This window comes from Oncorhynchus nerka, linkage group LG15 (genome assembly GCF_034236695.1).
Source record: "Oncorhynchus nerka isolate Pitt River linkage group LG15, Oner_Uvic_2.0, whole genome shotgun sequence".
Taxonomy (NCBI): domain Eukaryota; kingdom Metazoa; phylum Chordata; class Actinopteri; order Salmoniformes; family Salmonidae; genus Oncorhynchus; species Oncorhynchus nerka.
Genome location: NC_088410.1, coordinates 56241455 through 56269257, shown reverse-complemented (window position 1 = coordinate 56269257; position 27803 = coordinate 56241455). Strand labels below are relative to the sequence as shown.

General features: G+C 45.6%; 1 protein-coding gene across 3 annotated transcripts in view; it reads left to right on the top strand.

The window, feature by feature from the left end:
- LOC115142937 (pleckstrin homology domain-containing family A member 6-like) overlaps nt 1-27803 on the top strand; it is a 180060-nt gene that overhangs the window by 39287 nt on the left and 112970 nt on the right. Inside the window, exon 2 of one of the 3 annotated variants that reach the window (XM_029682819.2) lies at nt 6338-6450. The gene's annotated coding sequence lies outside the window, so the exon portion shown is untranslated. Of the gene's footprint in view, nt 1-6337; nt 6451-18714; nt 18867-27803 lie in introns of those variants that run through there. The other 2 variants (XM_029682818.2, XM_065001727.1) reach the window with 2 other exon arrangements.

Sequence of the window (27803 nt, the reverse complement as noted above, 5' to 3'; positions counted from 1 at the left end):
TCGTTCCCTTCCCAGAACGGCACGTGTCTCTCAGCTGTTCTTCTAATCCTAAAACTAGGGTATAATTATGTCGTTGTCTCCCTAAGCTCTACTAACTGTCCCACGCAGCCCTCTCTCCACCCCAATCCATCGAGTCAGAGGTGAAAAGTTATGTGACTTTTTACACATTTTCTGAGTCTCTTCGGAGGACAACTTGATTTGTGTTTGAATAGACGGCCTAGTCTCCTCCGTAGCTGGGGGATAAAGGCCGAAGCTCTGTCATTTGCTGTGGCTGATGACAGGGACATGTGTGTTTTGTTGTGTGTATGTTACTGCCTGAAACAGCAGTGTGTGTGTGTGTGTGTTTTGAAAACCTTCCCCGTATTCAATATGATGTACGGCTCCTGGCTATGCCCAAGGCCAGAACGCACCATCCTCTGTACAGTGTGGTTAATGATATAATACTGTGTAAATATGTGGCACATGTGTTATCTGGGAGTGTGTGTATGTAAACGTGTGTGTGTGTGTGTGTGTGTGTGTGTGTGTGTGTGTGTGCGCACGCACTGACGCACACACGCACGCACGCATACACACACACACACACCAAACAAGCTGATTTGAAATGTTTGAATAGGTTCTAGCACGGGGGCCTATCTTGAGATTTGTTACGTCAAGATGGAATCCACCTTACGGGAAACAGCGCCACTGTCTGCCAGTCGGCCATTGTTTTTGCTTTGTTGAAGGAGCAGAGGTGAGGAGCGCACAGCAAGGTGGCAAATAAATAAATGAACGAATGCAGCACACGTCCTGCCGTTCTATCGCACGTGCAATGTTGCCGGAGGGTAAGAAAACTGTGTTCGACTTCTTTGTTGTTGTAATAGTGCAAACGGACGCGGCCGTTTCACCACTAAAGATTCCAGCTGTAACCTGTTCAGTTCTCTCAGACCAGGAGAGGACACAGTGGGAGTCAACAACCATCAAATATTGAGACACACCCGATGGCAGTGATTATGGTCTAACCACAGCCTGAGGTTAGCAGGTTAGCATTTTCCGTCATAAATCTTGTTCGGGAGGCAGCTCTTAACCCTAATCTTAACCACACTGTTATCCCTAACCCTAATCTTAACCACACTGCTATCCCTAACCCTAAATTTAACCACACTGCTATCCCTAACCCTAAACTTAACCACACTGTTATCCCTAACCCTAAATTTAACCACACTGCTATCCCTAACCCTAAACTTAACCACACTGCTATCCCTAACCCTAAACTTAACCACACTGCTATCCCTAACCCTAATCTTAACCACACTGTTATCCCTAACCCTAACCCTAAACTTAACCACACTGCTATCCCTAACCCTAATCTTAACCACACTGCTATCCCTAACCCTAATCTTAACCACACTGCTATCCCTAACCCTAATCTTAACCACACTGCTATCCCTAACCCTAATCTTAACCACACTGCTATCCCTAACCCTAATCTTAACCACACTGCTATCCCTAACTCTAATCTTAACCACACTGCTATCCCTAACCCTAAATTTAACCACACTGCTATCCCTAACCCTAATCTTAACCACACTGCTATCCCTAACCCTAATCTTAACCACACTGCTATCCCTAACCCTAATTTTAACCACACTGCTAACCCTAATCTTAACCACACTGCTATCCCTAACCCTAATCTTAACCACACTGCTATCCCTAACCCTAATCTTAACCACACTGCTATCCCTAACCCTAATCTTAACCACACTGCTATCCCTAACCCTAAACTTAACCACACTGCTATCCCTAACCCTAATCTTAACCACACTACTAAACCTAATCTTAACCACACTGCTATCCCTAACCATAAACTTAAATTAAGACCAAAAAGCACATTTTTTGTTTTCATACTTTTTTAAATTTTTGACTTTGCAGCTGGCCCATCTAGCGGAAATGTCTCAGTGCTGCCTCCAGGACAAGACTCATCCCAATAAACTTCAACTTGCGAAGAATGGAGTCTTTATAGCCTCACTAGAGTCTACCACAGTCAGGTAGGACAGGCAGAGGAAGAGGAGAGGGGGAGGAGGGGAAGACAGAGGCAGCAATTCTGCTGACAAACCTTTGACAGACAGTGGAGAGAGAGAGAGAAGGGAGAGAGGGGGAAGGAAGAGAGAGAGAGAGAGAGAGAGGGAAAGGGGAGAGAGGGGGAAGGAAGAGAGAGAGAGAGAGAGGGAGTGGGGGAGTGGGGATCAATAGACCTGTTCAACCAGATCAAAGGACATGTTGAGTTTGTTAACTTCAGGGCTGCTGCATGTGCAGTTTGCGTGTATGTGCGTGAATGCGTGTGCGTACGAAACCACTGGTGTGAGACTTAGTGTTCTACACCGTGCGCCTCCAGCTGTGCATTGATAGTATTCGAGCTGGAGCTCCAAGCTGCTCACCAACATCATCATCTAGTAATAAAACACTCTCATGTCTACGACACTGACAAACATTTATATACAGCTCAGATATTTCATTTACACGTGAACTCTCTGACTGAACTATTTCAACAGGAAATGTATTTTCTGCGTGATGGACAAAGTGTGGGGTTTCAGGTGTCTCCGGAAGGTGGTGATTGACTCCGCTGTACACGTGAACTCTCTGACTGAACTATTTCAACAGGAAATGTATTTTCTGCGTGATGGACAAAGTGTGCGAGTGTATGTGAGATGCGCGCGCGCGTGTGTATGTGCGGTTTACATGCACACGTGCATGTGATGTGAGGGCAATAGGTCCTGTTTTTCGGCTGCAGTGTGTTTTCATTAAAGGGTCTGTCATCACTTAACCCCTGAACCGTAAGCCTCCCAGGGTCACTGGCCTGCAGGCTAGAGAAAGGAGCGGATCGCAGTCACACTGTTTCTCTCTGTGTGGTTATGATGTTGTATAGGTGTGCAATGTGGATGATGTAGTTGTGTTGCGTCTATTCAGCTTGGCGTGTTTTTCAGAGTAAACAGGAACGTGGGAACACAAGCCTATGCGGCTACCGAGAGAAGTTTGTCGTGCCTCACCACACGCGTGTGACTACATAGCTGTGCGAAGTGTACTTGTTTTACGTAGGCATTTGTGGAGTCGTCAGTTAGACTGTTGGCCGTCAGTGATTAGAGAGAGTAGATACACACGGAGGCTATTTCTGAGAACACACACAAACACACACGCACGCACACACACTTGCCCCAGAACATGATGATTTACTGCAGAAATAGTAGGCCTACAACAGTAGAGCTTTCATGTAGTGAAAAACAACTGTGATGTGAGAACATGTTCTGTTCCATCTTTAATGACTGTTATACATTGTTCTCTTTTATGACATTTTATGGCATGCGTGTGTGTGTGTGTGTGTGTGTGTGTGTGTGTGCGTGCGTGCGTGCGTGCGTGCGTGCGTGCGTGCGTGTGGGTGTGTTTTGCTAACAAAAGACATCTTGGGAAACTGTCCCATCTCCTTGCGAGTGAAACTGGATGAAGATTGGATTTTATTGAAAACAATTCTCATCACTTCAGAAGAGCAGCCCAGTCCAACACAAACACAACTCAAGCCATTTGTAATATCTCTCTCTCTCTCTCTCCTCACCAACACGCCTTGATTGAGTTTGTATTGCATAACGAGACACCTATGCTGTGTGTATGTGTGTGTGGGACTTTGTGTTAAAGTTCATACTGTACCCTTTTCTGTATTCTGTGTGTGGGTGGGTGTGTGTGTGGGTGTGTGAGCCTGTCTGTATGGGAATGTGTCAGTCAGAGATTGAGAGAGATGAGTAATCTCACTCAGTGATAACCCCTCAAGGATGTTCAATCCTCACCTCTCCTCTCCTCTCCTCTCCTCTCCTCTCCTCTCCTCTCCTCTCCTCTCCTCTCCTCTCCTCTCCTCTCCTCTCCTCTCCTCTCCTGTCCTGTCCTGTCCTGTCCTCTCCTCTCTCTCTCTCTCTCTCTCTCTCTCTCTCTCTCTCTCTCTCTTTCTCCTCAGCACACCTGTGTCTGGAACCAGCCTCCTCTAATTAACACCGACTCACCTTACAGTTTTTTACATTCACTTTGGCACTAATTTCGGGACCTTGATGTAATTTTTCAAAACTCTAGACACAAAACTCACAACCAATGATCAAAATGCACATTTTTCAAAACTCTTTGCTTGGATACAATACACATAAGGCTAAGATCATATGTTCATTGAACTAAAATCACCTGTTCAAAATGACACAACTTAACATCAAAGTATTACCATTTCCAAATGAAATTCACACATTACATCTGAGATGACTGTCTATTCATTTCATTACAATGATCTAACTATCCATTGCTACAACTGCTCATCATCAAATTTCATCATCATTCTTTATCAGACACTATTTCTATGGTCCCATGTACCACTTTTCCAGACCATGTTTTCAGATTTGACATTACTGTACACTCACCGGCCACTTTATTAGGTACACCTATCTAGTACTGGGTAGGACCTCCTTTTGCCTCCACAACAGCCTGAATTATTTACGGTCTTGTACATTAAGAGATGCTATTCTGTACCATTGAACCTGTGGCCAAATCCACAAGACAGAGTTGATTGAAATATAGGACAGTAATCAATCTTTTGTTTTGTTTTTTACAGTAAGCCAGGTGAGGAACTCTGCAGTGATGTTTTACAGTAAGCCAGGTGAGGAAGACTGCAGTGATGTTTTACAGTAAGCCAGGTGAGGAACACTGCAGTGATGTTTTACAGTAAGCCAGGTGAGGAACACTGCAGTGATGTTTTACAGTAAGCCAGGTGAGGAACACTGTGGTGATGTTTTACAGTAAGCCAGGTGAGGAACACTGCAGTGATGTTTTACAGTAAGCCAGGTGAGGAACACTGCAGTGATGTTTTACAGTAAGCCAGGTGAGGAACACTGCAGTGATGTTTTACAGTAAGCCAGGTGAGGAACACTGCAGTGATGTTTTACAGTAAGCCAGGTGAGGAACACTGCAGTGATGTTTTACAGTAAGCCAGGTGAGGAACACTGCAGTGATGTTTTACTGTAGTTTTTTCTTTTTTTTTAGCTAATTATTTTTGCTTTGATTCAAAGAAACCTATGTTGTGATTTTATTGTATTTCATCAATACATTTCATATTTTGTTCAATGATTCCACTGTGTCTGTAGTATTCTCTCTACTAGTCCTTTTACAGTGATGTATTTACGTGTAGTAGCATAATGAAACATGTGTCACATATTTTGTACTACAATATTTAATGATTGTACGAACAACTACACAGTGAAACTCTCGGTATCTTGTGTGTGGGTGATCTAAATGAATGTTACTATGGTATTTCATGATAAATTAGTTATTTGAACCAATGATTCTGCAAGTGCAAGGTTTCTTTAAAGATATGAATGCACAATGCAATGTTTTGAACATTGGACAGCCTGTGTTACAAGTGATGACCGTTTTGAGTTTTGTGTCTAGAGTTTTGAAAAATGACCACAAGGTTCTGAAATTAGTGCCAAAGTGATTGTAAAAAATTGTAACACCTCAGGTTTTACAGTCCCGACTACAACACACACACACACACACACACACACACACACACACACACACACACACACACACACACACACACACACACACGCTCTATTAAAGTATATGAATTGTTCTTCGTAAAACTGTGGGAAGAAGAACCTTTTCTCTTTCCACGCCCTCAGACCAAGGGAGGGGTTCGCTTTCAAAAGAGGGAAAGACAGGGAAAGAGCCAGATGGAGAGAAGGAGGGGGGGTGATCGGTAGGCGTAATGAAGATGAAAGGAAAAGACAATGATAAAGAGAGACAGGTAGGAGAGATGGGGATGTGAAGGATAGGAAAGGAGAATGAGGGGAGAGAAGAGGGGGAGAGAATAATAGAGAGAAGAGGGGGAGAGAATAAAGAGAAGAGAGGGAAAAAAGAAGAGAGGGAGAGAAGAAGAGAGAAGAAGAGAGGGAGAGAAGAAGGGCAGAGAGAATGGTAAGGGAGAGGCAAACATGAGTTACAATAAATGATCGGATAAAGAGTTGGAGGGAAGAGAAAGGGGGAAAAGGAAGTGTAGAACGCGGGGGAAAGCGGGAGAGGGGAGAGAGTGAGCGAGCGGGAGGGGTAAAAGGGAGGGAACGGGAAAAGAGAGGGAGGGAGAGATGATTGTTTCAGGACCACTGGTGGTTTCATGTTTCTCCTCTGCCCTGCAGCTTTCCATTCTCCCGCTTTTGTGCCGACTGACTGACTCTCTCCCTCCCTCCCTCCTTCCTTCCCTCTCTCTCTCTCTCTCTCTCTCTCTCTCTCTCTCTCTCTCTCTCTCTCTCTCTCTCTCTCCTCCGCCCACTTGCAGCCAAGCCTCTCCACGCTGTAGGAGATTACTAAGAGGAAGACTTCAGACTCACTGAGGAGAACACAAAGAGAAGGAGGGATACAGACAGAGAAGAAAGAAAGAAACTCTCCAAGGTATGTAGAGCTCCACACATACATTATTCTTTTCCTCTCAGTCGGATAGAAGGGCAGGAAGAAAAGAGAAGGTTTCTGATTCCGCTTTTGCTCTCTCTGGGATTCTCTGTTCCGTTGTTTCCCTATTGGCTGATGTAGTCGTGCTCTCTGATCTCTATTCTGTGTTTTCTGTGTGTGTGTGTGTGTGTGTGTGTGTGTGTGTGTGTGTGTGTGTGTGTGTGTGTGTGTGCGTGCGTGCGTGTGTGTGTGTGTGTGTGTGTGTGTGAAGTGTGTTCTGTGTACCATGTTTAGTCAGAGTGCTGCTGATGTGAAGGGAGGAATTAAACCATGCCGGTAGGGTGTGAATAGTGAAGTTATGTGTATGAGTGAATGCGTGTGTGTACACATTCAGATGTTATGCATGTGTGTTGCATGTGTGCGAGTGTAAGTGGGGGTTGATGTGTATGTGTGTGTATATGAATGTGAGTTGGGGGTGTAACAGTAGGTGTGATTGCAGATGTCAGTTGTCTAGACAGTGAGGTAGGCACTAGTCATCTTATTGATGTATGGAGGCAGGTCTGTCTGCCAGGGGATCAACAACCCTGCCTAAACATCCATTGACTAAATACAGGATACATTATGCTTCATAGGACATACATAGTGGACATACTACGCACATACATAACAATACACAGCACATACATAACAATACACAGCACATACATAACAATACACAGCACATACAAGAATACACAGTTTTAGGTTAAAAACAACTTTTCACCAGTTTCCTGGAGAATTCAAGAACCTCATTATTAATTTCCTGCATGAACAAATATTGTATACATGATATTGCATTCATTCACTAAACCAAACAGAAAGAACTTTGGTTGCAGAAAGCGTATACACCCATATCAATATCCACTAATAGATTGTTAGCCAACGCACTGTGTGCGTATGATTTTAGTCCTATGCTGGAGGCTTGGTTAGTAATTACTATTGAATAGGGCCCAGCCAGTGTGCAGGTGTAGAGTATAGTACCAGGTTTCCCTCTCATTTGTCTGCTGCTGGCTACGTCCCAAATAGCACTATGGACTCTGGCCAAAGGTATGCCATTATGTAGGGAATAGGAAGCCATTTGGGACACAGATTTTACTGTGGTGTTCACCCTGACTCGGGACCTATAACCATCAGGCTTTAAACAACCATGGTCTGCTCTCTCCTCTCACATTACCAGGTGGCTGGGTTGCTTGCTAGGCCGTTTTTAGCCTAGCTTTTTTACTGCAATCAAGCCTTGAGTTCAGCATGTGGTTTTGGTTTAGAAGGTCTGTGTGTGTGTGAGAGTGTGTGTGTGTGTGTTTTGTGTGTGTGTGTGTGTGTGTGTGTGTATATATATGTGTGTGTGTGTGTATATATATGTGTGTGTGTGTGTGTGTGTGTGTGTGTGTGTGTGTGTGTGTGTGTGTGTGTGTGTGTGTGTGTGTACATGTGTATGTGTACATGTGTGTATGTGTGTGTGTATATGTGTGTGTATATACAGTATGTGTGTGTATATAGGTGTGTGTGTACATGTGTGTATATGTGTGTGTATATACAGTATGTGTGTGTGTATATGTGTGTATATGTGTGTGTGTGTATATATGTGTGTGTGTGTGTGTGTGTGTGTGTGTGTGTGTGTGTGTGTGTGTGTGTGTGTGTGTGTGTGTGTGTGTGTGTGTGTGTGTGTGTGTGTGTGTGTGTGTGTGTGTGTGTGTGTGTGTGCTTATATTCATTCCAATCTGGCTCTCACTGTAGCAGTAGCACAACAACTCCGTCGCGCAAGCCCTCCTTGATGATGATGTTAATTTTTATTAGCGTCCGTGGCTAACCCACAGCCCACATGCTGTCCTCTTTCGTTTGGATGCTAGCGAGGCGGCTAATTGCACATCCAAATGCTATCCCCTCAAATTAGCATTTGGTTGCTAGTTTGTAATTACCACGTGCACCAATAAAGGCCCTCAGCCTCCCTGTCAGCAATCATCATTATATAGGGCAAACATGTGCTTGGCTGTTCTCAGAAAACGTTAATGTATCGCTCTCTCTCTTTCTCTCTCCTCCTCCCTCCCTCCCTCCCTCAAGGACTTCCTCTGCCTCTATCTTGGCGTAAGGTTTAGCATGCTAATTGCTCAGGTATATATAGGCTTAGAGGAAATGCCAAGGTGCTTACTATGGCAGCTAGCCATGGCAGCTAGCCATGAGCCACCATTATCCTTAGGAGAGAGAGAGAGAGAGAGAGAGAGAGAGAGAGAGAGAGAGAGAGAGAGAGAGAGAGAGAGAGAGGTGGGGTGTCACTAATGACAAGCCTCAGATCAGCCCTGGCAGTGCCACTGTCTAATTATACCTCATAGCCTTAACCACCACGCAGAGAACAGAGGACCACAAACTAACCACAGGCAGCAGATCACTGGTCTGGCACTGGCCTGTTGGGAGCGTTATCAGTGTCATAGCTAGAGTGTACTGTAATTGCAGTGGTTGTTCTACTGGTCCAAACTGGTCATTTTTTTTATGGCTACATTTAAACTTCTGAAAGTGGAAATGTTGTCTGAACTGTTACGCAATATCCAGAGATTTTTGTTTCCCTTTATGGTTGGGTTAGTGGCTGGTTTGTATGGACTGATGATGATGATTCAAATCCCATTTGTAGGTAGAAAGTGCCATACTGCCATCCGTTCTAGCATGGTCATAGAGTGAGAAGTGATTTGGTGGACGTCTGGCGCAGGCCTGGCAGAGCTCCATGGTTAGGCTGCTGTCGGATCTTAGCGCTGCGTAAAGATTGCCCAGGCATCAGCATAGCCTGGTGGTCTGAGTTTGCCACCACTGTCCAGGTTAGGACAGACAGACAAAGACCTAGGACCTGGTAGGTGATGGATGACAGAGTGGAGAAGAATACTGCTCTTGTACCCAATGAATAGAGGCCTTCTCTCGGTGTGTATGTGTGTATGTTTTTATGGGCATGTGTGCATTTCTGTGTGTGTGTGTGTGTGTGTGTGTGTGTGTGTTGTGTGTGTGTGTGTGTGTGTGTGTGTGTGTGTGTGTGTGTGTGTGTGTGTGCGTGCGTGCGTGCGTGCGTGCGTGCGTGCGTGCGTGCGTGCGTGCGTGCGTGCGTGCGTGCGTGCGTGCGTGCGTGCGTGCGTGCGTGCGAGCGAGAGAGAGAGAGAGAGAGAGAGAGAGAGAGAGAGAGAGAATGCCCGCCATGAGGGCACCATTTCCTGTTCCACTGCCAGCTCCTGAAAGACCAATTTATACCGTGATTTTCAGGAAGAATCTTCTGCTGCTCAGGCAGATTTCCAGATTATTTTGAGAGGGGAACAGGCAACAACCCCCCACAGGGGACAGAACCTGTTTTTCTTTAGATAGAACCACTTTACTTATTGCTGTGTTTATCCAACCAGATCTCACAGTCTCACATCAGAATTAGACGTTCATCCATGTTTCTCAAAGTTGTTGCAAACGTCAAATTTAGAAGCATTTAAGGTTAAGTTTAGGCATTAACTCCGAATTTGAAGGTTAGTCATTAACTCCAAATGGTTAAGGTTAGTCATTAACTCCAAATGGTTAAGGTAATGGGAAATGTTTGCCATAACTGAACTAAAACAACTTTCTATCGCTGGATTAGAATCTGCGACCTTTGGAATCAGAGGCAGATGCTGACTCCTGTCCAAAGTCCCCGTTTACAACGCCAAAAATAAACCTACTTGAAGGTAACACTGTTGCCCCTAGTGGCCGGTTCCCACCTCATCTCCCGATATCCTCAGACATGGATGGACGTCGAATTCTGACGTGTGTCACGGGTGACCTGGCTGGTTTATCACCATAAAAAGAGCTCTTGGCATCATGTGCTGCCCGTGTTTTCATCCAAAGCCCTGGTGGTTCAGCCCATAGTGATTGAGTGGTCGAACCAAACAAAGAAAGCAGTGCGGTAGAGAGAATGGGCCCTGGTAAAAAGTAGCGAATAGGGTATGTTTTATATTTACATTTAGTCATTTAGCAGATGCTCTTATCCAAAATGACTTACATTCATCTTAAGACAGCGAGGTGGGACAAACACATATCACAGGCGTATAAAGTACATAGAAAGAATGTAAAGTGTTTTATATTTGAGATTCTAGTAGCCACCCTTTGACTTGATGGCAGCTTTGCACACTCTTGGCATTCTCTCAACCAGCTTCATGAGGTAGTCCTCTGGAATGTACTTTAATTAACAGGTGTGCCTCGTTAAAAGTGAATTTGTGGAATTTCTTTCCTTCTTAATGCGTTGGAGCCAATCATTTGTGTTGTGATAAGGTAGGGGTGGTATACAGAAGATAGCCCTATTTGGTAAAATACCAAGTCCATCTTATGCCAATAACAGCTCAAATAAGCAAAGAGAAACGACAGTCCATCATTACTTTAAGATATGAAAGTCAGTCAATCTGTAAAATGTCACAAACTTTGAAGTGCAGTCGCAAAGACCCTCAAGCGTTATGATGAAACTGGCTCTCATAAGAACCATCACAGGAAAGGAAGACCCAGAGTTACCTCTGCTGCAGAGGATAAGTTCATGGGAGTTACCAGCCTCAGAAATTGCAGTCCAAATAAATGCTTCACAGAGTTCAAGTAACAGACACATCTCAGCATCAACTGTTCAGAGGAGACTGTGTGAATCAGGCCTTCATGGTCAAATTGCTGCAAAGAACCACTACTAAAGGACATCAATAATAATAGGACACTTGCTTTAGCCAAGAAACACGATATTAGACTGGTGGAAATCTGTCCTTTGGTCTGATGAGTCCAAATTTGAGATTTTTGGTTCCAACCGCCGTGTCTTTGTGAGATGCAGAGTAGGTGAACGGATGATCTCCGCATGTGTGCTTCCCACCGTGAAGCATGAAGGAGGATGTATAATGGTGTGGGGGTGCTTTGCTGTTGACACTGTTAGTGATTTATTTATAATTCAAGGTGCACTTAACCAGCATGGCTACTACAGCATTCTGCAGCAATATGCTACCCCATCTGGTTTGAGCTTAGTGGGACTATCATTTGTTTTTCAACAGTACAAGGACCCAATACACCTCCCGGCTGTGTAAGGGCTATTTGACCAAGAAGGATAGTGATGGGGTGCTGTATCAGATGACCTGGCCTCCACAATAACCCGACCTCAACCCAATTGAGATGGTTTGGGATGAGTTGGACCACAGAGTGAAAGAAAAGCAGCCAACAAGTGCTCAGCATACTGTATATGGGAACTCATTCAAGACTTTTTGAAAAGCATTCCAAGTGATACTGATTGAGATAATGCAAAGAGTGTTCAAAGCTGTCATCAAGACAAAGGGTGCCTACTTTGAAGAATCTCAAATATAAAATATATTTTTTGATTTGTTTAACACTTTTTTGGTGACTACGTGATTCCATATGTGTTTTTTCATAGTTTTGGTGTCTTCACTATTATCATACAATGTAGAAAATAGTAAAAATAAAGAAAAACCCTTGAATGAGCAGGTGTGTCCAAACTTTTGACTTGTACTGTATTTACCATTTTTTGGGGGGTGTGGGGTTTGATGTGAAGAGGAGTATTATTTAAGATACTGTTTGAAGAGGTAGGGTTTCAGATGCTTTCGGAAGATGGGCAGGGACTCTGCTGTCCTAGCTTCAGGGGGAAGCTGGTTCCACTATTGGGGTGCCAGGACAGAGAAGAACATGGACTGGGCTGAGCGGGAGCTGCCCTCCCGTAGTGGTGGGAGGGCTAAGACACCTGAGGTGGTAGAACAGAGTGGTCTTGCTGTTCCGTATGTAAGCACCATGGTCTTGTAGTGGATGCGCACTTCAACTGGAAGCCAGTGGAGTGTGCGGAGGAGCGGGGTGACATGACAGAACTTGGGAAGGTGAAAAACCAGGTGGGCTGCAGTGTTCTGGATACGTTGCAGGGGTTTGATGGTACATGCGAGGAGTCCTGCCAACAGCGAGTTGCAGTAGTCCAGACGGGAGAGGATTAGGACCTCCACCACTTCCTGTGTGTGGTAGGGTCGTACTCTACGGATGTTGTAGAGCATCAAACTGCAAGAGAGAATGACAGGGTCATGCCAAGGTTCTTTGCACTCTGGGAGGATGACACTGTGGAGTTGTCAACCGTGATGGAGAGGTCTTTCAATTCCGTCTTGTCGAGGTTGAGCTTGAGGTGGTGGGCTGACAGCCACATTGAGATATCTACCAGGCACGCAGGGATGCATGTAGCCACCTGGGTGTCAGAAGGGGGGAAGGAGAAAAGTAGTTGACTGTCATCCGCATAGCAATGATAGGAGAGACCATGGATATGATTGAGAGGAGTGACTTGGTGTATAGAGAGAAGAGGAGAGGGCCTAGAACTGAGCCCTGTGGGACGCCAGCAGTCAGAGCATGTGGTGCAGACACAGATTCTCTCCACGTCACCTGGTAGGAGCGGCCTGCCAGGTAGGATGCAATCCAAGAGTGTTCAGAGCCTAAGATGCCCAGCTCTGAGAAGGTGAAGAGCTGGATCTGATGGTTCACGGTGTCAAAGGCAGCAGATAGATCTAGGAGGATGAAAACAGAGGAGAGAGTCAGCTTTGGCAGTGCGGAGAGCTTCTGTGACACAGAGAAGAGCAGAGTCGGACGAGTGACCCGTCTTGAAGCCTGACTGGTTTGGGTCAAGAAGATTGTTCCTAGAGGGATAACGAGAAAGTTGATCAGATACAGCAGATACAGTGTTTTAGAAAGAAAATAAAGAAGGGATACAGGTCTATAGTTTTTGCCATCAGTTGAGTCCGGTGTTAGTTTCTTGAGGAGGAGAGCAATTTGGGCCTTTTTGAAGTCAGAGGGGACGCAGCCAGTGGTCAGGGATGAGTTGAGGGAAGTGAGGAATGGGAGAAGTTCTCCAGAGATGTTCTGGGGAAGGGAGGAGCGGATGGGGTCGAGCAGGCAGGTTGTCAGGCGGCCAGACCTCACTAGTCACAGGATGTCATCTGGAGAGAGAGGGGAGAAAGAGGTCAAGGTCGTATGGTAGTTCCATGTGAGTGAGACCAGTGGACTCAATACGCTGAGTGAATGAGTAGCGGATGTCGTCAACCTTTTTTTCAAAAGTGGTTGACAAAGTCGTCGGCAGAGAGGGAGGAGGGAGAGGGACGAGGTGGAAGATTAAGGAGGGAGGAGAAGGTGGAAAATAGTTTCCTAGAGAAATTTAGAGTGGTAGAAAGGACGGAGTCTGTTGCCATTTGGGATGCATCCCAGGTCAGAACTAGCCTTCCCACACCTCCCCCATAGAACCTTTTAAAACAGTGCTTCCCAAACTGAATTCAGGACCCACTAGTGGTCCCTGCTGGTCACATGTGGGTTGTTACTAAAGAACTGTTTTGTTTATTTGTTGGGTCACATGAAAATGAAACAGGCTTTAGGAGGAGTGGGTAGGCGGAAGTGGCTACGGTTAAGTGGTTATGGTGTGGGAAAGAACGAAACCAAAGAGCTGCAGACTGTGGGAGGATTTCATTTCAATTACAGTACTAAAAACATCAGCTAGGCTATATAAGAGCACTGCTGGTTGTCTTAACTGCCCTCTGAGAACCACACACTAAGAACGTCCTCAGACCTAAACCGAGTTATGATTACCGATTACCACGCAGAACCTGCCCCACCCTGCACTAATTAGAGCCTAGAGTACAGTGTGCTTGTGTGTGTGTGAGTTTGTGCGTGTGTGTGTGTGTGTGTGTGTCATCGCACCCCCCCTCTATCTCACACCTATTAGTGTAATTATGAGTCTAACGCTAAAGTGTCAACGCCTGCAGGTCCACAAAGAGAAGAAGAAAGAGAGGAAAAGAGGGATGATTGAATAGACAGACAGAGCTCACAGTTCATTGCTGTGTGGTGAGTCACACATTAGGCCAGCAGCAACCTGTTATGGCCAGTCCCAGTCTGTCTGTCTCTAGGGAGACAGGGATGGAGAGGAGGATGAGAGGAGGATGAGAGGGGGAGAAGAATAGAGGAAAGAGGAGGGGGATAAAGGGAAGGTGGAGTGAAGGATAATAGAGAGTTGAAACAGATAATAAGAGGGGGGGGGGGGTTTAGAGGAGAGGGGGTAGTTTGTGTGTGTGTGTGTGGTGTGTGTGTGCGTGTGTGTTTTAGATGTTGAACACCAGGAGGATGAGGCACAAGACTGGAGAGGACAGGTCTTTTGTTACAACATGACGGTCTGTGGCTGTGGAATAAGTGGGTGATGACAACCAAATTCAACGTCAGCTTCTGACTGGGTTACGATGTCTCAGCGACATGGTCAATGTTGTGGCGACTGGGTGTACGTGTCGACCTCTCAGAGGAGAGAAAATAACTCACACACACACACACGCAGGAGGAGTCACATGGTGTTGCAGCATTATGCACACCTTACCCGAACTACTCTCTTACAGCAGTGATATGCATCTGTGTGCGTGTGTGTGTTTCCGTGTGTGTGTGTGTTTCCGTCTGTGTTTCCGTCTGTGTGTGTGTGTGTTTCCGTCTGTGTGTGTGTGTTTTTCCGTCTGTGTGTGTGTGTTCAGAGGGACCGCCGTCTCCAGCTGTATGAAGTTGAGATGACCACACATTCCTGTAGTTCCAGAAACCTGTCTCTACCTGTTCCACACTCAGCAGGAGGGGATGACCCCTCCCTCCCTCCCTCCCTCCCTCGCCTTCTCCTCCCTCCACCTCCACCCGTACTTCTTCCTTTAAACATAATATAGGCCTTCAGCATGTCCTGCAGTCAGGTAGTTATCACAAGCCAAGGTGAGATAGACCGTGCTTAATATATTACACCTGTATCAGAACCTTCATTTTACACTGTAAAAAGCCTTGAGCCCCCTCAAGGCTTAATGAGAGAACGCAGCGGGTGTATGTGTGTGTGCATTTGTGTGTGTGTGTAATTACGGACACCCCGTGACTGTCTGAAACCCACACAGTGAGGGGACACACGTTTGCCTTGCGGTTGTGTTGCTCTACAGATTAGCACTAAATTAACACCTAATGGTCGGCAGAGAAAACAAAAGGACGGGGCCCTGGAATGTCATAATTGGCCAAGGAGAAGGGGAGAAGGGGGGAGAGGACGGAAAAAGGAAAGAAAGAGAAAAGGAGGAGATTTGTGGCTCTCTGGGCGCCGTTGAATCCCAAAGGAGAGGGAGGGAGAGAGGAAGGAAGAATAGAAAGAGAGAGAGACCTCAGGCTGTGGTGTGGTCAGACTGTCATAAATCAAGGTTTAGGTATGTGTGTTTGTGCATGTATGTGTGCGTGTGTTTGTTTGTGTGTGTATGTGTGCGTGTGTTTGTTTGTGTGTGTATGCGTGCGTGTTTTCGTGCGTGTATGTGTGCGTGTGTATCAAAACAGCTCGCGAAACATTCTTACTTAAGTTGATTTGAAGTCGGGTCACTGACCGGTGAAGGTTCACGAGGCCAAGCATCCATATGGAGATTCGGTTCTTGTGTGGTAAAAGGCTGACAAATAAGGCCCGTTGTGTCATTGTGAATCCAAATAAAGTAATATGTTTAGAATGACAGTGAAGTGTTCCAAGTCTACAGTCTGGCTATTGATGGGAGTCACTGTTGCAACATCGGTGTGTACGTGTGGGTGGGTGGGTGTGTGTGTCCGTGCACGTGCACGTGTGTGTGCATGCTGTACATATGTCTATGGGGACAATGAACAGTAGGGTCATTTTTAATCAGGTCAGCGGAGACTGTCCATCTGCACTGTTGCATCGTTCACCCGGTTCAGATAGGCCTGATACTCTTTTTCAACGTTCCTACCACTCCTCGTGGATCAAGTGTGTTTTAGCTCCATGGTATTTGAGATGGATTCGCAGAAGTTGTGTTCCATTGTGATACACAGTCGCTTTTGGACCATTACTGTACAGTATAGTTGACCAAGCAAATGCTAGGAGGCATGTCTAATAGTGAACGTTGAATAAAAGTGGCTTGCTCGACATAGTGTTTGCTAGCTCTGGTCCAGAGAATGTGCACTTAGCGTCCTGGACCGGAGATAGACAACAGCTAACGCTCCCAGCAAGCAAGACAACAAATGGATTCGACAACTTGCAGCCCTGGTTGAGAAGTTCATGTTGTGTTAATGATCTGCTGATGGACTGTTGATATGGGTCTCACTGTTGAATATGCTTTAAGAGTGTTTCTTAAGGGATGTTTTAAGAAGAGGGGGTCTGCCAAAGAAATGCGTGTTATATTTGCGTTATATTTGAAGCCAATAGGCAAAGATCCTGTACTACCAACGGAATGCGATGCCTGCCATCGCTTTTGCTCATATATGGCAGAATTATAGACACTCACAGTAAACCTGGTGTTATTTTGGCTTTCTGCCATGCCTCACATAAACAAACCTTGTAAATCTCTCCTCCCCTACCTCGTGTTGAAGATAACATCGTAGCCTGCTCTCATTTGGCAGCATCCCTCCCTGGCTTATGAATGAAGCAGAACACAACAGAGGCTATACACTATACATTCTGCCGGGGAGATAGCGAAGGTTGGAAAATGGGCGGTATCAATGAGAAACCGTCTCCACTAGTACAGCTGAGTCTTTGTGTGTGAGGAGCTCTTAGAAAACAGTGTTAAGAAAAAAACAGAACCATACTAAGCCAACTTCAATCCTACTAGTGTGGCCTGGACTATCAGAGAGACCACAGTGAGTTATGTGGACAGGGCTGAGGAAGAGTTTGTATAGCGGGAATGACAAGAGGAGACCGTATCTCCAGGCTGTTGAGATAGAAGGTCATGCGCTAGACTGGAGCGCTACATTGTTGTGTGCTGCGAGTGACCACATTCATGTTTCTTACCACAGCTTAGTATTACTGGGCCGGAACCAATCAGAACCAACCGGAATCAATGACTTAATTAAGCTGTGATTAAACTGGTCACTCACAGCGCAAAGCAATGTAGAGCTCCAGTCGAGTGCATTACCTTCCAACCAGTTATGTTGCACAAACCATTATAGTTTGAACGCCATGTAGCATCAGAGTCAAGAAGCCTTGCTGAGACAGGTGTGGTTAAGCTGTTGATTCTCCAAGGCCTCCCTAATGCAAAGACGAAGGGAAGGCGGGAAGGAGGGTTGAGACTGACATAGCACAGCTGGAAAGGAAGACAGAGCTGGAACAGAAGGAGTGGAACGATAGATGAAAAGAAGGAAGGAGGTGGAACAGGAATAGAAAGATAGATAGATGGGAAGTGTGAAACAGTAGAGAGGGGCATCTGTAATGCATCAAGGGTGTGTCTGTCTGTCTGTCGGTCGGTCTGTCTGTCTCCCTGTCTGGGACCTTCCGAGGACTTTTGAAATACACAAACCTCAATGTGTGGGTCATATGATTTTATCACTTCTACTTTTAGCTTTTGACCAAGCATTTGAGATTCAACAAAGTCTTCAGAGTCCTTCAGAGTTGAGTATTTTCCCATTATGTAACATTCAGTAGCTCATCAGCGCAGTCCCACATGGATAATATGCATGTGTGTGTGTGTGTGTCTGTGTGTGTGTACCTTGCCTTGGCTGTGAAGGTTACTTGATTAGGGGTGGCCTTGGGGTCGGGTTGAGTGTTTGGCGCAACAGATAGAGTGAGAGGTGGGGGGGGGGGGGGGCTGTTGGGGGTTAAGCTGGCCGCTGTCACTGCCTCTGACAAGAGTTAATGATTGGAAAGGAAAAGACAGGCAGAGGGGAGGCAGGGGAGTGAGGGAGCAGACAGGGCCGAACGGCTGGAGGGAGCAGACGGAGAGAAAGATGGGAATGAGCGTTGTGCTTAAATACAGCTGTCTGCTCCTCTGGGAATGTAATCCATGTGTATGTGTGTGTTTCTGTGTCTGTGGGTGTGTGCACCTTGCCGTAGCTGTGTAGGGAATATAACCCATGTGTGTGCACGAGTTCAGCTCAGGGAGAAAGAAAAAAGATATTAGCCGCAAAGGAACGATTGTTTCTGCTCTCTGCCCTGTTTAAATTCCACTCATACCGGCCTCTGGACCCTGGCTCTGAGTCAACTGTCTGCAGAGAGGGAGAGAGCATGAGAGAAAGAGAGGGGGAGGGAGGGAGGGAGGGAGGGAGGGAGGGAGGGAGGGAGGGAGGGAGGGAGGGGAGGGAGGGGAGTGGAGAGAGCGAGAGAGAGATGCGAAAAGAGAGGGAGAGAAAGTGGGAAGGTGGAGGACATTGAGAGTTAAATAGCGAGAGGGGAGTAAGCGAGAGATAGAGTGAGAGGGGAGGGTAGAGTAAGTGAGAGGGGAGGGTAGAGTAAGTGAGAGGGTAATAAGAGAAAGAGAGGAGAGAGGGAGAAGAGAAAATAGTGGAAAGAGAGAGGGCAGAGCAGACTGCATTTCCAGACTGCGAGATAGGGGCATTAGACGGAGAATCTACTGAGAGAGTTCAAGAGAGAAAGGAGGGAGATCATGGAGGAGTCAGCAGTGAGGTAGGTCAGTCTTCATTCTGCTCTTGCACTACATATACAAAAGTATGTGGACACCCCTTCAAATTGGTGGATTTGGCTATTTCAGCCACACCAGTTGCTGACAGGTGTATTAAATTGAGCACACATCCATGCAATCTCCATAGACAAACATTGGCAGTAGAATGGCCTTACTAAAGAGCTCAGTGACTTTCAACGGGGCACCGTCATAGAGGAGGCTGGAGAGCGTAGGTTTAGGAGGACAGGCTCATTGTAACGGTGGTACTGGAATGGATGGAAAGATACTCAAGACAATTATTACACCATTTAATTTATTACATCCCAGTCATTACAATGACCCTATTCTCCTTTATCGCCGACCCGCCAGCCACCACTGACATAAACACATGTAAACCCCTAATCACCCGGCCATGTACAGTCAGGAAGATTCTTACATTGCATACCTGTGCACACTCACATGTCACGGATGCACACACAGACAAAACAAACTGTATCTGTTTGTGATGCAACCGTAGCCACGATAGAGGAGACCACGTGGACTCAATGAGAGAGAGGTGTGTGGGTATGCATCTATGATAAACCAGGTAGTGAGTGGCGGACCATGTTAATAGTTGACCAGGTGATTGTGAACTTGCCTCCTATCTAGCTGTTCTGTTCAAGGTTTCCTTTGCTATACCTGCTCTGGCCTTCATATCAGCAGATATCATGGTAGAATCTGTGTCCCCAATGTAACGTGATATAGGGTACTACTTTTGATCACCACCCATAGGGAATAGGGGGGTAAGTTTGAATGGCCGTTCAAAGGGCTGATCGCGTTATTTATTTTGTAGACACTTATCCAGAGCAACTTACAGTACAGTGCATACATTTTCATACCGGTCCCTTTCATACTGAACCCATAACCCAGGCATTGCAACTGCGATAAACTACCAACTGTTTTTGGTCGGGACGCGGTTCTGGTTCTGGATCCAGACCGCAAGTCTGCCTGTTGAGTACGGCTGGACTAAATCATCTGTATGGAGATCTTACAGTAATAAAGTGACCAGTCAATGGCATTTATTGAGTTCCAATGGGCTTCAGTACCAAGAATCATTGATCCATTGGTCTTTCCTGGAGATCTACCCCCTGTGAGACTGACTAGTGATGTTACTGAGGGTGATAAGATAGTTATTCTCCCTGACCTCTTGTTTTTGTGGCTGGGTTCAAAGGTCAAGGGAAGGACTGCTGCCTGAACTGAACCTGCTGTGAACCTATGCACAACACGGAGGCACAGACTCACACCAGTCGCGGTCTGTGCCGTTTAAGATGAGGGAGGATGATTATTTTTGTTTCTATTACAGCGTGTTGAATGACTGCCATTCATATTCCATTCACCCAGTTCAATGTAACATTGATAGGTTTAGGCTACTACACGATACTAGAATTTTCCCTGTACCCGTCATGAAGTTGTTGCAACCTAGCCAATGAATGAAGTTTACACCGTAGGTACTCAGGTCGAGAACATTTTGAGTAATCAAGGTGACAGTCTGTGACACGTTCAATACCACCTTGCACACTCTTGCCTGCATATAGCTGATCTAGGGTGTAATCATTAGTCCAACAGTTGTAAACAAGCATTTCAATTGGACAAATTCAGGTATGTTTATTCCATTTCAGAAATGTTTTCAACAGAATTGGCGCAATGAATACGCCCCTGATCACATGCAAACACAGTTCACTTTCATAGCAGCCATATGTAAACAGCTCATTGTATATATAAATCCTTCTTGCATCTATTTACGCGCTCTCCTCCTCTCACCCTTTCCTTTCGCTCGTGGACTTCAGTGCACAACACATCAGTTGTCTGTGACCAGGATTTTATTTTTTCAAACCAAACCTTCATATCATGAACGCTAACCACTACACACAGCCTACATTGTTGGCACGTCATTGTCAACATAGCTACTAGAACTAACACATTAGTAAACCCACTACATTCATATAGTAGTATAGTATGCTTACTTTATTGGGTACTTCATATTTCCTATTCTATTTCTAGTGTTTTTTTTCCTAGTAATACATTGTTATTGATTATTGTTAATGATTGCATTGTTGGGTTTTGAGTTTGCAAGAAAGGCATTTCACTGTACTTGTGCATGTGATTAAAACTTAAATCATGCAGTACAGTGTATAGTCAGCAGCAAGCAGTTTAGCAGTTACACTAAATTACTAAAGCTTACCTTGACATGGATGAGTTACAGTGTTGGATAGCCATAGCCAGCTAGATAACAGATCTCTGTTTGAGCCAGGTATTTGAGTAGGCTATTAAGTGAAGAAATATATACTACAAAATATAGCTTGCTCTCTTTCTCTCTCTCTCTCTCTCTCTCTCTCTCTCTCTCTCTCTTTCATTTTGGAAGAAATTAATTTGTTCAAAACTGTTCACCTATTTTCTAAGTACTAGATTAATTCTCTGATCCTTTGATTGGGTGGACAACATGTCAGTTCATGCTGCAAGAGCTCAGATAGGTTGGAGGACATCCTTCGGAAGTTGTCATAATTACTGTGTAAGTCTATGGAAGGGGGTGAGAACCATGAGCCTTCTAGGTATTGTATTGAAGTCAATGAACTCAGAGGAGGACAGAAGCTAGCTGTCCTCCGGCTACACCATGGTGCTAATCCACAGAGTGCTCCTGAGGCTACTGTACATGGCAAAACAGGGAATATGCACTATGAAGGGTGAGAGTATTTTAGAGGAGTGGGTGAGAGGAGAGGATGAGGGCTCTAGGGAAGGGTTGATGATGGGACGCTGAGTTGTCAGAGATGAGAGAGGGAGTCTCTCTTCCACCAGGACGTTTTCTTGGCAAACAGAGAGAGGAGACTGGCCTGTTTTTCCTGGAGGAATTCCTCTAGTTCAAACTGAGAGAGAGATAAAGAGCAGGAGAGAGGGAGGGAGAGTGAGGGGGAGAGGGAGAGAGAGAGAAGTAAGGGAAGCGTGTGATAAAGATAAAGCTTAGAGGAAAGGGTGACAGACTTTTCACTTCCTCAAGTGAAACAAGGAATTCATTTGAATTCAGCTCTATTTGCACTGTGCCTCAAGTCATGTATCACTCTATGACTAACAAAGGGCCCATGCCTGTTTCCTTCAAAATGAGGCCAAACACAACAATGGTACAGTACAAAACATATAGGCTGAGAACTGTGAGAAACATAGAAAAGGACCAGATTCTATAGGTGGGACCCATACTTCTCTCAACCAGTTCAGGGCAAGTATGGCGTTTGATTCTCTGAGCCAAATGCAACATACAGTGGAAGGGAACAGGAGCAGATAGTAGCACATCCGGTGCTACTGAAAGTCAGACAACTTCCTTCCTTCTCCACTATGGGTCAGCGCTCTGCCTGGGACTGTTTGAAGGATTTGTTGACAGGGGAACAGGTGAGCAGGAAGCTGTCACATGATCAGGTGTCACTTCCTGTTCAAATCTCACCTGAGAGTTCAGAGAGGACATTCACCTGAGCAAGTGGAAGAATGCAAACACAAACACACACACACACACACACACACACACACACACACACACACACACACACACACACACACACACACACACACACACACACACACACACACACACACACACCCACACACACCTTTGTCTCTCTACAGTAGTATGTAGTCTGTGTACGTGCCGTGTGGGGCTTTCTCTCTGGCGTTGTGCCTCGGTATTCTCGTCTGTGGAGTTAACGAGAGTCTGAGTGTGCCGGTGGAGAGAGAGAGAGTGAAGACAGAGTCAGGGATAGAGAGATGGATGGGGGATTTTATGGCCTGGAATGTTCCGGCATGGTCCCTCTGCAGCTGGAATGTACCGGCAACGCCCCTTCGTAGCTGGAATGTGTGCTTAACGGGAATCTTCCCTCTGTAAAACCGGGAATGGGATCAAAATAATCCAGCTCTTTGAGAGTTTTGGGACTATAGGGTTCTATCTGCAAAATGAGGATTCTGAAATAATTGGTTTTAAAGTACCAAACCCTCATCGGTTTGAATGGTGCCAGCAATTGTTCAATTGTATTCTTTTGAACTTAACAACATGAATCGGGGTATCTAGAGTACTATGTCAATAACGCAATAATTTTGATAAAAATGCAGCACAACCTTATAGTGCCAGGCCCTCTCGACTTCTGGCAGGATTTATTTGCCTCCGAGAGTGCATTCTAGAAACTTGATTTTGATCGCAGTAAGAACTTCAGTGAGACTGTATGTTGTTCTGATGTCGTAGATAGCATTGGCCTCAGTCAATGCTGGTATGCTGTTGTGAAACGGTATGCTGTTGAATCCCTCCTGGAGACCTGGGACTGGGGTTGGGAGAGGACGTGTTATGCACTGAGCTCACTGTGGGACTGGGGTTGGGAGAGGACGTGTTATGCACTGAGCTCACTGTGGGACTGGGGTTGGGAGAGGACGTGTTATGCACTGAGCTCACTGTGGGACTGGGGTTGGGAGAGGACGTGTTATGCACTGAGCTCACTGTGTGACTGGGGTTGGGAGAGGACGTGTTATGCACTGAGCTCACTGTGAGACTGGGGTTGGGAGAGGACGTGTTATGCACTGAGCTCACTGTGAGACTGGGGTTGGGAGAGGAAGTGTTATGCACTGAGCTCACTGTGGGACTGGGGTTGGGAGAGGACGTGTTATGCACTGAGCTCACTGTGAGACTGGGGTTGGGAGAGGACGTGTTATGCACTGAGCTCACTGTGAGACTGGGGTTGGGAGAGGACGTGTTATGCACTGAGCTCACTGTGGGACTGGGGTTGGGAGAGGACGTGTTATGCACTGAGCTCACTGTGGGACTGGGGTTGGCAGAGGACGTGTTATGCACTGAGCTCACTGTGAGACTGGGGTTGGGAGAGGACGTGTTATGCACTGAGCTCACTGTGAGACTGGGGTTGGGAGAGGACGTGTTATGCACTGAGCTCACTGTGAGACTGGGGTTGGGAGAGGATGTGTTATGCACTGAGCTCACTGTGGGACTGGGGTTGGGAGAGGACGTGTTATGCACTGAGCTCACTGTGAGACTGGGGTTGGGAGAGGACGTGTTATGCACTGAGCTCACTGTGAGACTGGGGTTGGGAGAGGACGTGTTATGCACTGAGCTCACTGTGAGACTGGGGTTGGGAGAGGACGTGTTATGCACTGAGCTCACTGTGAGACTGGGTTTGGGAGAGGACGTGTTATGCACTGAGCTCACTGTGAGACTGGGGTTGGGAGAGGACGTGTTATGCACTGAGCTCACTGTGAGACTGGGGTTGGGAGAGGACGTGTTATGCACTGAGCTCACTGTGAGACTGGGGTTGGGAGAGGACGTGTTATGCACTGAGCTCACTGTGAGACTTGACGGCTGAAGAGTAGGCTTTCGCTTTGAGTGTACTGCTGATATGCCAATATGTACATTACTATATGATTAGAAAGGTCATCTCTCCATGTACATGATCTATGTCATAAATACATAGATTTGTGGAGTCCGTGTGTAGTATTAGAAGCTTGCTCAGAGCATTCATTTACTTAAGCCACTGGGGTTCCCCTTGAATGAGGTTTCCACTGTGAGTTGCCACTCATTCAGACTCCAGTGCCAGAGGAAAGTCGCAAGTGCTCACACGCACGTATGCACGGGCGCACACACCATAACGCACCCACACACGATCTTGCATGCATGTACACACACACACACAAGTGGGTCACGTTTGTTTAAGAGCCTCGCCACTGTGACCAAGCTGATTAGCTAGTGTGGTTGTGTCGGCGCTACTAGCTAAGCTGTGCTGGATAAGCTTCTAATTGTAAAATTAACAGCGGGGGAATTCCTAAGAGACCCGCAAAATCACTCCTTTGTTTTGGCGCTCACTGAAACGCATTGGGTCAGGAGGTTTACACATTTAGATGATGGAGGGGGCCAATTTCCTCCAGTTCCATGTGAATGTAATCAGGGAAAGATGCTTCACGCTAGTTAGCCAGGCATTCAGCTCTGGAACATTGGCCAAAAAAAAGGAACCTCTGACTGAGGATATTTACCACAACCTGAGTTCAACTCGGACTCAAAGCAGCTCTATTATAGACTCCCATGCAACATCTAAATATCAAAGCCATTAATGTCTCCGGGAATAGTCTTTGTACCAGAGTGGTTTGTGTAATGAGCACAGTTCTCATTCCTGGGTTGTTAGCAATGAGTTGAGTGCTCCACATGTTATCAGTGTGTTTGTTCTCTGTGTATCAGTGGCAGTGCAGCAGGCGTATGGTTTATGTTAGTGGTTAGCTTCTATTGCTAACAGGGACGTTATACACTAATTAGCCTGACTAAATGAATAGCTGCCTGTCCATAACTAAAGGCCAGGGCCAGGGGCCAGCCTCTCCTCCGGGTCCCCCTATCCTCTCCTCCGCTTCTCCTCCGCTTCCCCCTAGATTCTCCTCCGCTTCCCCCTAGCTTCTCCTCCGTTTCCCCTTCTTTTATCTGAGATGGAAGATGCCTACCTCCTCACTCTAGCTGCTGTTTAACCAGATCGGTTTCTTTCTCTCTTTCTCGCTCTCATCTCCATGTTGACACAGGGCTATAATTGGAAATGGGAGAGATTGAAGGGAGTCGGATAGCCTCGTCACCGAGAGGAAGAGGGCGGGGAGCTAAAGAGGAGGCAGATTATATGCAATGTTCCTTTGCAGCCTTCTGATTTAATGTCATGTGGTGTTTAGAGGATGGAGGGATCATATGGTTTAGGTTTGACAGACAACCAACAGAACAGATGACTTCTTGTTGTACGTTCTATTCAGATACAGTATCACAGAGCCAGATACATTTTACAGATTAAAAGCATGTTTAAAACCTCTTAAACGTTAAGTCCCTTATTTTGGGGGCTTTGAGCGGTTCTGGACCAATTCCGACCGACATTTTTGTGTACGGAGCGTTCCGTTAATGGGGCGACATCAATTGCTGTGCACTCCGTGAACGCGCTGGTTGTCCCGCTTCGCTCGTCGTTCTCTGCTCTTATCTGAGATGCAGAACGTGAAACCTGACACCTCATTTGCATAGGGACTACCGCATCACATTTTCTGGCCTATCCAGACAAAGGATCGATTTCCACTGCCTGTGAACCTCGCTGCTTACAATACGCTTACAATACGGCATACAATACGCTTACAATACGGCATATGAATCGGGAGACCCTAGAGATTGCAGCAAAAGCAGTCTTGCTATGATTTTCTCAGAACCTGAAAAAAGACAAAATAATTATGTCGAATTTAAACAAGACCACGTTCTGCTTAAAGCTAAAGTTGTAACGTGCCAGCAGACAGTGGGCAGAAAATACTCTGTCATCAGTTATATTAAATGGTGCCAATTTTGTACTGTCACTAAGTATGATCATATTTATTTTAGTTATAAGAAATGTGAAATATTATAGTAAGTCATTTATTATTTGATTGTTACTATATTTTAAAAGAATTTCAATCATTTCAAGCACTGTTCCCCCAATTTTGTTGAATAGGGCAAAACCTATTTTTGTATCATATTTGTATTCTGTTCTTGAGCTTGTATCTTCAACAGTGGCTACACCTCAGCAATGTATAAACAAAAATTGACCAAAAAAGGTGAGATCTTAATCTTTATGATAGTGTAAGCATGACTAGGTATTGGTTATGGCTCTCTAATTACTTTGGGGTATGTCTACATTTTTAAAACAACTCCCCTTTGAGTCCAGGAGTATAGTTCATCTGCGAATCTATATAGACCTTAGCCTTTCACACAGAAAAAGTAGGCAGACAAATAATCCTTCCCCTATCACTGCTTTGGATTACGTCTCGTTGATAGCCAACACGGTCCCAGCGTTATACGAGCCCTTTCTCATTTTCTCTGGTCGTGTGAGTTAGCGGGATGAATAAGATGTGTTAAAACAGTAAATGTTCATTCCTTCATGGTTCTGTTTTGTCATGATGCTTCCCTCCTCCTCAGCCTCCCTGTCATCTTATCTTGGACTGTCTTGTTAGCTCTGTGAGGAGGTTGACAAACTCCAGCTGCGTTGGTCCAAGGAGTGATTTGTCTAAAACATTCCCAGGCCTGACCCTTCTCCCTCTCTTAATCCATCTCTGCTTGTCAGAGATTAGCTAGTCTCTTTGTCTCGGTGGTATGCTGCCTTCCCGCCCCACTGACTAACTGGCCTCTAGATTTAGAGGAGGATGAACTTGACCATTGTTAAGCACATTTCTGTGCCCAAATCAAATGGCAAAGTTGTGTTTGAGGATACTGAATCATTGGGCCTCAATGCTAAACAAGGCAGAACGCCATATGTTAGCCGAAACAAGAATGGGTTTTAAGCAATGGGTTTCTGGCTGGTGTGTGTATGTGTGTGTGTCTGCCTGCGTGCGTGTGTGACTGGCATGACCCTGTCAGGGTAGGGCAGCTTAACTGTGGCCTGCCTGTCAGGATGTTAGAGGAGGATTCCACTAGATGCTGAACGAGGTCATCGGACAGACATGATCTGGAGGAGGTGACATGCTGTATATAATAGACTGTACATTTGGACTGCTAAACTGATGAATGTCCTTGAATTATGGTGTATTGACAGAACGTGTTATTCAGTATACTTTAACAGACTGACATCACAAACAAAGTTATCTTCTAATCTAATCTTCTCCATTCTATTTGGCATCAAGAAAAATAGTCTTCAAATGGTAAGGTTGCTACCCCTCTCTATTACAAAAATAATCATTATGTGTGGTTCCTTTTGCTCCTATCGCTCATTATCTGACATAATTCAGTCAATACTACACATGCGGCATTAATACACTTCATAAAGGATGTTATCTGGTAAACCTGACTGCGTTTTTGGACACATCTATAGAGACTGGTGTTTGAAGTCCACCTAAACCATGATAGATTGTTGACTCCTGTACTGTACTGAAATCCAGCCAGTCCACCCCTGTGTT